Source organism: Ursus arctos, unplaced genomic scaffold (assembly GCF_023065955.2).
Source record: "Ursus arctos isolate Adak ecotype North America unplaced genomic scaffold, UrsArc2.0 scaffold_10, whole genome shotgun sequence".
Classification (NCBI taxonomy): domain Eukaryota; kingdom Metazoa; phylum Chordata; class Mammalia; order Carnivora; family Ursidae; genus Ursus; species Ursus arctos.
The window spans coordinates 71,101,222-71,115,480 of NW_026622764.1; the positions used below are offsets into that span (position 1 = coordinate 71,101,222).

General features: G+C 47.7%; 2 long non-coding RNA genes across 3 annotated transcripts; one reads left to right on the forward strand and one right to left on the reverse strand.

Moving 5' to 3' along the window:
• Positions 1 to 3,372: 3,372 nt before the first annotated feature.
• Positions 3,373 to 9,500, reverse strand: LOC113251028 (uncharacterized). 2 transcript variants are annotated; one of them, XR_008958373.1, is made up of 6 exons: positions 9,316 to 9,500; positions 8,733 to 8,893; positions 8,397 to 8,614; positions 5,743 to 5,796; positions 4,797 to 4,898; positions 3,373 to 3,727 (listed from the first exon to the last, which is right to left on the reverse strand). It is a non-coding gene; the product is annotated as an uncharacterized LOC113251028 (long non-coding RNA). The 2 variants fall into 2 exon arrangements; XR_007188958.2 differs by having other exon boundaries at positions 5,743 to 8,614.
• Positions 9,501 to 9,710: 210 nt separating this feature from the next.
• On the forward strand, positions 9,711 to 13,897 carry LOC130543209 (uncharacterized). Its single transcript, XR_008958375.1, has 2 exons — positions 9,711 to 10,106; positions 10,859 to 13,897. It is a non-coding gene; the product is annotated as an uncharacterized LOC130543209 (long non-coding RNA).
• The last annotated feature ends 362 nt before the right edge of the window (positions 13,898 to 14,259 follow it).

Genomic DNA, 14,259 nt, shown 5'->3' on the forward strand with positions numbered 1-14,259 from the left:
ACAAGGTTTCTGAAAGGAAACAGGAAAATATGTTCCAGATCTTGAGCTAAGGAAAAAAAATTTTTAAACAGGACACCAAAATCATTAACCATAAAGGAAATAGATATGTCGAACCATATTAACATTAAGAACTTCTGTTCATCAAAAACGTAATTAAGAGAGTGAAAAGGCAAAGAAGCCTAGAGTACAAGACAATGTTTGTAAGCATGCAAGAGATCAAGGACTTGTATCTGTAATATATAAAGAACTCCCACAGATCAACAAGTGAAAGACAGTCCGCTCACATTGCCCCCTAGTGTAGGGTGGCATTGGAATAGGAACAGGCATTTTGGGGATCCTGCTTAAGAGAAGTTGAATAGAGATATATTTCATTTGAGCTGTTGAAACGTACCCACGTGGGTTGCAGTCACTTCTGTGTATGGTTAAGTTATTGCTAATTCTCCTGGTGTAAGAATGGCTTCAAGGAATATGTTCACTTCCCACTGCACGTGTATGCTTAGCATCAGGACACAAAGGTGAAACATTCTTCTATTCACTAGGCATTCACGATTTTCAGTGGAGAAGTTGGTTCTCAGTGACACTAAGCTAAACAGAAGTTCTCTCCACTCAGGAATATACTCAATAATGCAGACTGTGAACTGCATGCTCATTTGTTGGTTTGTTTTTTACAAAAATCAAGTGTTTATCAGGACTTCTGTGTTTGTAGGACATCAGTCTGCAGCAGTATTCTGCACAGTGACTGTGTGAAGTCACATGGTTTATGAATCCCAACCACCACGCTAGAGAAAAGACTAATTTGTCTTTCTATAAAAAATGATGAAACAAAGTCACCGACAGATGAAGAGGAGATCAAAAAGTATGAAGTCCAAAAATGTAGGGGCCACCTCACATCCATTAGGATGAGTATTATCAGAAAAACAAGGGGACACACCTGGTTGGCTAGGTTGGTGGAGCATGTGACTCTTGATCTCACAGTTCTGAGTTCAAGACCCACCTTGAGTGCAGAGATTACTTCAAAATCAAACTAAACAAAACATAAGTGTTGGCGAGGACGTGGAAAAACTAGAAACCTTGTGCATTGTTGGTGGGAATGTAAAATGGTGCAGCCACTGAGGCAAACAGTATGGCAATTCTTTAAAGAGTTAATCATAAAATATACATAGGATCCAGCAATTACATTTGTGGGTGTATACCTAAAAAAATTAAAAGTAAGGATGGGAACAGATATCCGTACACCTAAGTCCATAGCAGTGTTATTCACAGTAGCCAAAAGGATGCAACCCACATGTCCATGGATGGATACATAGATAAACAAGCATACAATGGAGTATTATTCAGCCTTAAAAAGGAAGGAAATTCCGGCACAAGCTACAACATAGATAATGTTATGCTCATTGAAATAAGCCAATCACAAAAGGCCAGGTTTTATACAATTCCACTTATATGAGGTCCCTAGAGTAGGCAAACTCACAGAGACACAAAGTGGAGCGGCAGTGGCCAGAGGGTAAGGGGAGGGGAAGTGGGAAGTTAGTGTTGAATGGCAACAGAGTTTCAGTTTGGGAAGATGAAAAAGTTCTTGAGACAGAGGATGCTTGCCCAACAATGTGAAAATACTTAGTGTCACGCAACTGTACACTTGAACATGGTTAAAATGTAGATTTTGTCTTATGCATTACCGTAATTTTTTAAACGAAGGAAAAAGTGTTCTAGAGATAGGTAGTTCGTTAATTTAAACATGGTATTTTTCTGGATTTTGAAGTGATTATAGTATTGGTCAGCTTTTAAAATTTTTGTGATTTCTTTTCTTATTCTAAATAAATATCCACTTCTATACATCATGGTTTTCAGGGTTATTATTTTTGTGAAATTTAGTTCCTTCTTGACAACGAGGCCAATAATATAAAACTTACAGAGTAAGTAAAAATGTTGAATGAATTGATAGATAAAATAAATACATAATACATATTATGTAAAATACATAAAATTTAAAAATATATAAAATAGATTTAAATACTTTTAAGAGAGCCATGACTCGTTGCCAAGCACTCCTTTGTGTTACGATAAAGGAAAAGAGAGTTATAAAATAAAAGCAAGGGGTACCTGGGTGGCTCAGTCAGTTAAGCATCTGCTTTTGACTCTGTTCATGATCTTGGGGTCCTGGGATGGAGCCCCATGTTGGGCTCCATGCTCAGTGGAAAGTCAGCTTCTCCTTCTGTCCCTCCCTCCCCCCAGCCCCACCCCCACCCCATGCTCTCTCTCTCCGCCATCTCAAATAAATAAATAAAATCTTTAAAAAATTAAAAAACAAAATAAAATAAAAGCAAATACTCCCAAAAAGTGCTGTCGAACCTGATGGCTGAGTCCCCTCTTGTGTGATTTTTGAATTTTCCAAATCCATCAGCAATGGATTCTCAGTGCATTGCTTCCATGCAGCCTTGATTACTTTCTTTGGAGGTCCCAGCTTAGTTGAGGTCCCCTATATTTGTAGAACGCCTCTGATTTACCACACTGTGCTAGCCATTGGGAATACACGAACAGAAAAATCCTACACGCTCCCCTGAATGGGGCGAAAGACACAGAAACTGATTCAATACCCTGGTGTTGGTGGGCTGGGCTTTGTTTCATCTGTTGCTCCCCAAAACCTTAATGGCTAGATCATAGCCTGGTTGGTGAACAGGGAAGGGAAACCCTTTTGTGAGAAGGTAACTGGGAAGAAGGGTGGGGAAAGGTGAAAGGAAGGGAAGGGGGGGCTCTAGGGAAGAGAACTGAAGCAGAAGAGTGGAGCCCCCTGGTGGGCAGACGTGGTAGGGGCTGTCAGGGGGTGGCCAAGGCCCGTGGGCGGATTCGGGCTTAAATACCCCGGGGAAATCAGTAGAAAGCTGATTTTTCAGGGTTACCTTTTTTCTTAGAAATTGTTGTTTCAATTCCACTCCCCTTTCCTGGTCCTAGTGTCAGTTTATGGTTTGCAAAGCCCTTTCCCATATCTAATTTTATTGCACTTCTGCTAACATTTGTTTTACATCACTGAGCACATTAGTAACCTCTTGAACACACAGCCCTTGAAGCTTTTTTGTTTTGTTGTTGATAACCAAATTTTATTGTTACTCATACCAAAATTTCTCCTAGTCCATGTTAGGCCACTATAAAAATTAGACACAAAACTGCTAAATATTGTTTTCTAGTGTTTTTCTTGAGGAATTCTGGATTTTAAAAACTACCCGTGAGCTATTTTGTTTTTATAAAATGCACTTCCTTTTATTCTTAACAGTCCCTAAACACACACGTGCAATTAAAGCTTTATGTTCTAAATTTGTTATGTGGGAAAACAAACCGATTTTCAAATGAATTGAGGAAATACAGGCGTATAAACAGTTGGTGTCAATATCATTTAATGATTCCACCCAAATCCGTACGTTCAGCACCAGAGCTAGTCCTCTATCATTTTCATCAGAATAGACACTGCTAAACGTACTACTCGGACCTTGTGAAGGCCGTGTTGTTCCACAGCAGGTTCTTCCAGGTGTTCTGGCCCAGGTAGAAGGTAGATCAGATTTCCGGGGTCAAAAGAGCCCGGCAGCACTCGCAGGTAGGATGGCCGGGGAGCAGAGGGCCGGGAAAAACCGGTATCGGGAAGCGCCTGGGAGGATGTGGCTACACAGTGCCCCCTTCTGGTCGTTGCGGGAATGCAGAAAGCCGACAGGTCAAGAGCTTGCTGATTTCTGAGCCTCTGAAAAATAGAGAAGGAAGTGCGGCTGGACTATTTTTTCTGCACCTTATGGGCATAATACCTCCAGGGATCGGATGCATCCATAAACACCTACCACATGGAAGTCATCAAATCAAATGGGAGGCTCATAGCAGATGCTGACTCCACAGAGCAGGGTCTGGGATAGAGTCAGGGCGAACAGCCTAATTGCTGGAGCGGCTGGGCATGTGTTTGCTCACTAGGTCAAGAGCTGATTGAATCAGAAACTGCAGGTAGAAACTGCCCCTCTCTTCACCTTTGCCAGGAAATGACACTTCTAGGCACCAGAATGTCTAGGGCTAGCCTTGAGAAATGGACTGTGGCAAGCCTATTGCTTACTGACACTTCCCTCATCTTCCACTCCTTTCCAAAGAAGAATCTCTCAGGATTTTCCAAAGTCCTCTCCTTTGCCTGCCCCATTGCCAAGTCAGGATTTTGCAGGGTACTCCTCTCAGCGGGTTGGCAGCTCACAGAAGACCTTCGTAGCCAAGGGAAAGATGGCAGCTTGGTCTGGCACCATGCAGCTTGCGGGCATGGCAGGCAGTGCAAGTCTGAGAAGGAGCTCGGGTCAACAAATTCTATTGTATTTTGCTGCTGATTTGAGCTTCGCAACTGTAGAAGGTATTGCTTCCTGTTCAAATGGTAAGACCACTGGAAGTCTACTGAGGAGACCCTGTTTAGGTCTATCAGTACTTTCAAAATATCTATCAGTACTTTCAAGACGAAACAAAATGATGCATGAGGAAACCTTTGTAAACCTCACAGAGCTTCACAAATGTAAGAATAGTGGGACATAGAGACAAACATTATCCTTACTGGGCCAGAAAGTATTATATTTCCACAAGGTGTCCTTTGGGATGAGAAACCAGAAAGGTCCCTAGGATGTGGTAGGGATGGGAGAGGGGCCGTGCTGGATACTCAACAGAGAAAAAATGCAACAGAAATGAGAACAGAACCAGAGTATGGCCACCAGTTGTCATTGTTATTAAGCCCTTGTGGGTCGAGAGCTCTTTCAAACAGACTGCTATGTCTGTTAAGTCGAGGTACTCACAAGTGTTTCAGGCTGCGAGTCTCCCTTCTGGAAGGATCCTTGATGCTGGAATTAACACACCACCAACACCACCAAAACCCTCATGACGCAGTGCTCTTTTAGCTAGCAGAAAGAGAAATGCCAGGATTTCCTGAGAATTTATTGTGTAGTATATACTGTGTATCTTATCAGCTTATATAATCTTCCCAGCAAGATTCTTAGCCCCATTTTACAGGTGAGGAAACTGAGCTGCAGAGAGGTTAAGTCGCCTTCAGTGGGTACCAGGATATAAACACGGGCAGCCTTGCTGTGGAGACTGCCTTCGTGACCACTACGCTAAACTTCTTTTCACCAAGAAAGAGAGAGAGGTCTGGGAGAACGAGGGCTGCTCGCACTTAATATTTTTGTTCTTTGCACTCTGTGTAGATGTTTCGGGACACTTTTGTATGAATGCCTTATTTCTTGGTATATGTTTTTGAAATGCTGCACCAAGGTAGCCGTCTGATAAGGAAAGGCCAGGAGAGCCTTCCGTGTGCCCGCTGCTCCGTCCCGGGCTGGGAAGTGCTCCTCGGTGGCTTGCTCGGGGCGGTCTGTTTGCTGACAACATACAGTGCAAACAAGAGCTCTGGTGGGGACGTCAGGGGAGCAGCTGCTCAGTGTCTAGGAAAGCTCGAGTGTGGTTTGCAAAGTAAACGGACTCTAATTTGGACAAATACTGCTGTGGCCTGGGACCGAAGCAAGATAAAGCAGCAAGGGCGTGTTGACATGGATGTTTCCATGGGCTGAAGTAAGGAAATAGAGGAGCGGCCCAGGAATGCCAGGGGTCCTCTCTCCCCCGTACGGAGTTCAGCGCTGTCAAGGACTGAAGAGGAAATCAATCTGCAGCCTGGAATAAAGGCAAGTAGATCTAGGTTTGAGGCTTGATGTTGCCACCTCCTAGCTGTATGTCTTGGACAAGTCACCTCACCTTGTTGACGTCAGTCTCTCCATTTGTACAATCAGCACCCGCCTCACAGGGTCGCTGTGGAGACGAATGGAGGTCTCATGAGTGGAAGGCGGAGCAGTGTCTGGAGCATGGCAATCGTCCACGGAAAGGCAACGAATTTTGTTTTCTGCATTGCTGTCAACAAGTATTCACTCAACAAACACAGCTCTGTGGTAGAACCTGGTGGTGTCCCACGAGTGCCCAGGTGTGTGTTGGCTGCTTCCACAGCTGCTCCACTCTCCAGAGAGCTGCCCTCCACTGAAGGGCACCGCATCACCTGGAAATAACTAGAAAGCTGCACCCACGGACTGACTCATACAGTTACAAGAGCCTGGCCCCCTTACACATGGTAGGACAAGTTTGTGCGGCTGTTCGTGTTCCAGAACTCTCTGTGGGATCAGCCTGAGGCCAGACTTCAACTGAAGCCACATTTTTGCTTAACATCCACCCTAGCGAGTCTCCCTCCCTTCCCTTCAGATTCCTCCATCAGTGGCTTGCTTGCCTCAGACGCGGTTGCTCTGGGCCCTGCCCTAGGCGTCCACGATGGCCGGGCTCAGGCGATACCACAGTAAAGAAGGAGTGGTCCCTGCCCAAAGGAGCGTGTATTCTATGGGGGGAGATGTGACCAGCAAAGAGACAATCAGAGCAAGAAATCCCACAGAGGTTAGCTCTGAGGCAGCCTGGGAGCTCGAAGGCTGGGCCCCCACCGCAGGAAAAGGGCTTTCAGGAGGAAGAGACACCTAAGCCAGGACTTACCGGACCAACAGGCATTAGCCAGGCAAAGCAGTAGTAAAGGGTGTACTGGGAGGAGAGAGGCCCAGGGAAGGAGCTGCGAAGATTTGAATGGCTTGCAGATTTGAATGGTGGCCCAGGAACCAAGGAGAGCATTTGCCAGCTCTAGAGTTACCCATAATCCCTTCCTTCCAGGACCACAGAGGTGAGCCCCCCCCCCCCCCCCCCCCGCCCACCAGCAGAGTTGTCATGACAACACAGCCGGCACTCCCGGAGGCTGTCTGGTGCGAGTATTCTGTCAGGATAACGTAGGTGCGGTGACCTTCACACAGTGATTCCTGCCCAGGGAATGCCTTCCTGGGCTCTGACTGTAGTGACTCTGCCCTCCTTCCCACCTGCCGCAGGAAGAATCAGGTGTTGCCCCGTAGTGCAGATACCGTGTGACTCCACTCATCGGAGGTGCCTGGAACAGTCATATTCACAGAGAGGGAGAGCAGGACGGGGGTTGCCAGGGGCTGGGGACAGGGGGCTGGGGAGTTGGTTTAATGGGGACAGAGTTTCAGTTGGGAATGATGACCAAGTTCTGGAGATGGATGGTGGTGATGGTTGCACAACAGTGGGAATGGATTAATGCCACCGAACTCTACACTTGAAAGTGACTAAAATGGTCAATTTCATCTTATGTATATTTCACCACAACAATCATAATAAAAAGAATAAGACTGTTGTCCGTCCACGTCTACACTCTGGATATTGAGTGATGTTGTTTCTTACGGTATAAGACTAAGAAGTTACTTGAGACCTTTTTTTTTTTTAGACAGATTTTTAAAAACCTCATTTGGTCCCAGAAAGTGGATGACGAGATAATCAGGTCTCCCCCACTGTATGTCGTGGTGCTAACTGCGCCTCGCAGAAGCAGCAGCCTTGTGAGTTCTGAGAACCCCGGCTGCTTCTGTCATGCTTCATCTCCCCGACGAAGCCCTTTCTGGTGAGCTAAGTCTCCTTCTCATCAGGCTTTCTAGAATTGCACCGAAGGTGATGAGACACGTACTAACAGAGATTCCCACTCCGAGGCCACAGCACATCTATTATCATTTTGGGAGCTTCATATGCTACAACCAGAATAGAAGCAAGGGCACCGTCTTCCTTGAGCGTGGCATTCCTTACTGATCTCAGCCCCCAGTCCACCGCAGGGACTGACACACAGGAGGAGGTGCTCGGGGGGATGTCTCAGTAGGATGGAAGGGGGGAGGGGGAGACGGGGAAGGGAGGAAGGGCTGCCAGACCGCCCAGTGCCTAACTCCTCCTTGTTCAGATACAGGGAAATTTGGTCCAAGACAGAGAGGTTAAGTCCAAAGCCACATGCTTTAGTTAGGTAAGCGATGACCCTGGCTGGGGTCAGAACCAGGCCTCCTGGTCCCTAATCCAAGACTGCTCCCACTGGGTTATCCTAAAATTTGACACTTGAGACTCTATTTGACGACTTTAGTTAAGTCTAATGAACTCCCACCTGGAATAACTGAACTTTTGTGTTTCTCTTATTTGTTTCTTTGATACCTACTGTTTGCCCAAGTAAAGTAAACTTTTTAAAGATACGGAGCAGGGTCAGAGGCCTTGCTTTTTACACAGTGATAAGTATAGGAGAGTGACTATGTCTCCGCAGGGTTCATTTGACTAACAAATTGAGGTTTCATAGATCATGACGTTATATTCCAAACTGCCTCCCTTGTGTTTGGGTTAAAGGAACAAAAAGGAACAAAAAATTATTAAGCAATTATTGCCAAATGCTGGCCTGCAATGTTGTCCACTTTAATCTCCATGGAAATCCAGAGGTGTCATTATCGCCATGGTGACAGGAGAGGCAGCTGTGGCTCAGGGGCCCTAGAGAACTAGACCAGACTCACCTGTGGTTGAATTTGGGTGGGTGGACCTGTGGTGGATATGTAGGCAGCACAAGGCCTGGCATTCAGTGAATGTTAGTCGAATGAATAAGCAAACGTACATCCATCTGTCTGCAGCATCCATAGCCCTTGTTTGGAAGGTGTGGTGTCGCCCGTAGAGATAGACCATCCCTAGTCCCAAGCAGACGGTGGCACTGTAGTCAGACAGGAGGTAAAAACACCTGAAAGAGGGAAAGAGTAAGCAAGCAGGTTTTAGTCATCATTCAAACAGATGGAAGTGAGGGGGATGAAGGGTGTTGCACAATTAGCCGGGTTGAAAGTCCAAGTTTTGAGGGACACCTGGGTGGCTCAGTTGGTTATGTGTCTGCCTTCAGCTCAGGTCACGATCCCGGGGTCCTGGGATGGAGCCCCGCATGGGGCTCCCTGCTCAGTGAGGAGTCTGCTTCTCCCTCTGCCTGCTGCTCCCCTTGCTCATGCACGCTTGCGGGCTCTCTCTCTCTCTGTTAAATAAATAAATAAAATCTTAAAAAAAAAAAAAGAAAGTTCAAATTTGGAAACAATTAAAAGATACAAGAGAATCTATATTGACACACAGTGTCACCAAGCAGTGACTGCTTCTGTCACGCTGGGGAAGGACCAAGAACGATTTATGTCAGCAAAGCAGCACAGCCAGGGGTGTAACTGATAAAACGGGGGTCCTCTGAAATCTCTCCCATGGTTCTTACCTTTCCCCATGCACAGGATGGAGTTTCAAGCAGAAAGAAGTTTCATAAAGACTTTGAAGTCTCTCCAGCGAGAGAGGCTCTTGGCGGGGCAGGACACTTCCTGTCCCCAGCGCTCTGGGACGACCAGACCACTCCTCCCCGGGTCCACGGGAACACCGTCCCAAGGAGCCAAGACGCGATTGCTCAGGGAGACCTACCTGGACTACCTGGGCCCAGCCAGATGTGCCTTTCATCGCTGCCCTTCCCCAGGATTCAGTTATTTACATCCCTGACCTCAGAAAATCTCGGCAGAGTGATTTCAACTAGAGGAGGTGATGTGGTGTTCCAGCAAAACCTAGTCAGGACCTGGTGACACAGGAGTTTGGCAATGATCAACTACCCCTGTGTAATGGTTTGAATTTGTTTTAAACCTGGGTGGGGGGTGGGGGGCAGGGGGAGATGTGAAATCAATACTCGAAGTACGTCCTGATTGGATGGGCTGCGTGTTTTCTTTTTCACCCGAGCTGTTGTTGAAGCTGTTTATTGAAAGGTTATGCAAATATGATTAGTCAGCTCCAGGGCCATTAATAATCCACTGGACAGAGCCGGCTCCATTCCAATTGATTTTTGAATTTTGGGAAATGTCAGATTTCTTGCAGCAGAGATGAAAGTCCCAGCGGGCTTGGCAATGAACTGTGAGGTCTTTGCCTCCATTGGGACTGATCCTATGGATGCGGGAGATAGGACGTTATATTGCCACCATTGGCTTGTCGTTCTGAATAAGTCTCGGGGTTCTGCCCCAGCTCTGGAGAGAGAAGGAGTCACAAACATGTTCGTGCAAGGGGACCGGTGCGGCAAGTCGGGGGAGTCTGCCGCTGTCCGCATACTGACGGTGAACCAGGAAAAAAGTGGGCATGTTTAAAAAGCAAACTGAATTCCAAAACCTCTTCCCCTCGGTGCAGTCCTTCCAAAACTGTGAGATCGAACATCCCGAGAAACAGGATGTAAGGTAAGCGGTAGGGGGCACGTGTGACTGGTGGTCAGGGGAAGAGCTCAACCTTTGGGGCCTCCTGGCATATAAGTGGGAGCAAATTAATCTCTTCGAGGTTCTACTAGAGTAATTGTGAATTGAGGATTTCGTCATAACCAATTTCCCACTTCAGAAAAAGGTATTTTCTCTGGACTTAGTCCACTTGAGAAAGACCTCAGATTCTGAACATGGAACCCATCAGAGCTAAGGCGTCCACAGCGTCCAGTCCTAGAACTCCATAAGCAGGCCCAACATCAGGGATTTCAAAAGAGGGGCCCCTGACTGGCTCAGTCGGTAGAGCATGGGCCTCTTGATCTCGGGGTTGTAAGTTTAACCCCCAAATTGGGTGTAGAGATTACTTAAAAAAAATTTTTTTTAAAAGGGAATTTCAAAAGAATACACCCACACCCAAGAACGGAGCCATGCTTCCTCACCAACATGTCAGGACCGCCAGGGCATAACCTATGTGATCCATTAATTCACCAGAGTCATTGGCCATAGGTCCGCAGGGCATGCTCACTGAGGCTGCTCCTGTCTGCAGCTCGCTCCCCCCTGGTCATTCCCAGCTTGGCGTCTACCTTGGGCACCAGTCACGACCATTGGAATCGAATGGTTCCTGTTCCTGTCTTCTCTGTGGGCTGTTCTATGCAAACTCCTTCCTATCCACCATCAATCTCCTCTCGTATTCTAATTTTCACACTGGGTTTTGAGATGATGCTCCCTCCCTCCAGGTGTCCAAGATAGAATTAGAAATTCATAAGGAACCTACGAACAAGCAGATGAAGATTCGGGAAAATGTTGAGATTGTTGAACTTCAGACAGAAGACAGACTCAACTACGTGACTCTTTTGCTTCTTTTTCTCTTTGCAAGAGGAGAATGAACTCCAGGAGCCAGGATGGGAGGCACACGACACAGGAGGAACTGCAGCAAGGGGAGAGGGCAGGAGACAAGTGCATCTCTCGCCCCAGGGCGCCGCACACCACCTACGCCAGGAGCCCACTGGTTATTTCAAGGTCCTGTCAGAAATCCTGACAGGTGATGGGGAGCGGGAGATGCGCTGGGACCTGGAAGATGAAAGGCCGCTCAGTTTTCCGCACTCTGTACACTATGGTCTAGCATCATTGCCTTTATCTTTGCCAAACCCTAGGAAGGCTGACGAGCAGATGGCTTGACCACAGGGGCCATCGGGAGACCCAGTCGGGCAGACTCACCTCAGGTCCTTTTCTGAAGGGTTATCCGATGGGGAAGTCAGGAAGACATGTCGACAAAATCAATCCCAGATTCATAGAAAAAGTCAACTTACACTTTTTTCTCTTTTTTTAAGTAGGCTCTATGCCCAGCATGAAGCCCAATGCGGGGCTTGAACTCACGACCCTGAGATCAAGACCTGTGCCAAGGTCAAGAGTGGGATGCTTAACTGACTGAGCCACCCAGGCACCCCTGGCGCCTTACACTCTTGAGTGGATGTGAGACCAAGGCCCATAGAGATGCAGGGATTTGCACTGGTCACTGCTGGGGAGGGCAGAGCTTTTACTCGAACCTTGGCTCCTTATTCCCTTAGTCCAGGGCTCTTAGGGAAAAGAAGGCACTTTGACTAGTGTTTTCTGTATTCTAGATGCATCATGCATTTTCTCAGTCAGTCCCCACCACAGAGCAACGCTTACCCCATATTCCAGATGTGCAAATCGAGACTCAGAGAGCAGCCTCCACGGTAGCAAGTGGGGAGGTGGGCAACAAACACCATGTATCATGCCTTTTTTATTTTTGCTTTTTATTTTTTTTAGGAGGGGCAGAGGGAAAGGGAGAGAGAGAATCTTGAACAGACTCCTCGCTGAGCACGGAGCCCAGTGCAGGGCTTGATCTCATTACCCTGAGATGATGACCTGAGCTGAAATCAAGAGTCAGAGGCTTAACGGACTGAGCCACCAGGTGCCCTGCTTTTTAACTTAACCATTTTCAAAGTCTTTCAGAATTTCTTTGTGAGAAAGGTGGCAAAACGTGAAGAGTTTGACAACGTGAAAGGCGGATTCAGGTTTGGTTGAAAAAAAGACCAGGAGGTAGGTGTCTAGTCATGTGCCGAGAGGCTCCTGCATCTTTGTTGTGCTTCTCGGGGACGTAGAGAAGACGTAGAGACATGGTTGTGAAGTGTCTTCTGTGACAGAAACAGCTGGCAGGACAGAGAGAGCCATCCAGACACTAGGTGGCCCTGGGAGCAGGAAGACCAGTCCGAAGCACCGGGTGAAGCCAAAAAGGGAAGGACATCAAGACCTATGCTGAGGGCCCAACAATTTAAGTTCAGAACCTTGGCGTGGGGGAGACCTGACTGTCACCTCATGGACCCTGTCCCTTCGGTGCTGATTTCCCTGCTGTGGGCTCTCAGAGGGCAGACACCCTGGCGTGAGTGCAGGGACCTCCCCTGCACCCACTGACCAGCTCAGGCCTGGCACAGAGTCTACACTGAACTTGTATTTGCCAAGAGAACAACCTTATGCATAATAATAAAACAAAAGCGATTTTACACCATGTTAATAGAAGCACAAAATGCCGAGATCTGACCGTAGCAGGGCCTGTGTATGAATCTGGGCAGGAACGGCCTGACATGTGTCTGGAGGCAGGCAGCCAGGATGCACCCCAGAAAGACCTCTTAAGGTTCCCAATTCTTGTCTAGTGACATGAAGTCCCATTAACCTGGGATAATAGAATAGAATGGACCTTAGGCTTTCAGTACACTTTTAAAAATACTTTTTACATTGTAACAACTGTAAGAGAAACCCTTGGTTAGAAGTGGTTCTTCGCAGGCCTGCCATGACCCACGTCACAGATGCTGGGCGTGGACAGGGTTGGAGAGCCGGGGCTGCGCCCTGGAAGCCTAGCCCAGCACACCTGTCATGGCCCGAAGGCAAGGTCACTGGGGTGAGGCCACCCTGGAGATGCTGACTTTTGGTGAACTTGGCTAAATGGCACCACCACCCACCCCGCATGCAGCTTATTTTGGGCATGAAGATCTGCCCTCCCAGAACGGAGCAGAAGAGTCAGAGACCCAGAAACCTCGGCCCCCGGAGAGCTGCCTGCAGGGACTCCTCTCATGGCACAGGCGACACGGAGCCAGATGTCAACTGTACTGTTCTGGCTGGGGAGGGAAACCAGGACGTCCTTGGGGAGCGCTGGGGGACTTTGGAGATAGTTTAATGCAGGGATTGTTGGGGACAGACATGGGGGCTAGATCTGCCCTCTCTCCCCTGGCCCACGGAAGGTATTGAGAACAGGCTGCACCCACCAGCACCCAGGCCTAAATCTCCCTAGGATGTTTTATCATGACCTGTATGTTCTATAAATTGTCAGACACACAGGACAAATTGTCAGCCACAAGGGTCTGGAGGCCCATCAGGCCACAAGCAAGGCCTCGCCCTTGGCAACCAGCTTTCTTTCCATTGCAATGAACCTGCCCCAAGGAAGGAACAGCTCTGTGGGAGGAAGGAAACAGTTCCTCAGAGAGGACTTCTCATGTGACGGGAGACAAGGCCATCAGTGTCTGCAGAGGGGAGTTCAAGTCCCCAGACAGCAGCAGTGACAGGGAGGACAGGGGAGAGTGTAACCTAGGGCTCCAAGACAGACCTATAGGCAGGAGGGGCCTGGTGAGCACGCCACTTGTCTGGAGCTCCGGGGAAAGTTCCAGCCCCAGAATCAGCGCCCGGAACCCGTCAGTGCTGGCCCCCCACAGAGAAAGTGGTACCACCACTGCAAAGAAAGCAAAGACAAGCACACCCAATTATAAAATGAAAGTATTAAATAAAATAAGTATAAAATAAAAATAAAGCTTACTAAGCTACCTGAGAAATGAATCCTGACTCTCAGGAAGTTAGCGGACTAGACGTGTGCTAATTTCCTTCTGCAAACCCCAGGAAATGAATGACCCTAAAGAGGTCCTCGCTCAGCCCTTTGCCTTAGGACCAGACCCTTCCAGGTATCCTCCCCACCCCACCCCTACCCCTAGGTTTGCCAGTGGGTCCTGGCACTTCATGCCTTGTGGAATGGTGACATCTGCTGGCAGTTTTTGTTACTAGAAGCAAGTGCTCAGAAATTATTTGTGCAATTGGGTGTGTGCCCTGACATGCCACGCCCTCTGTGCAG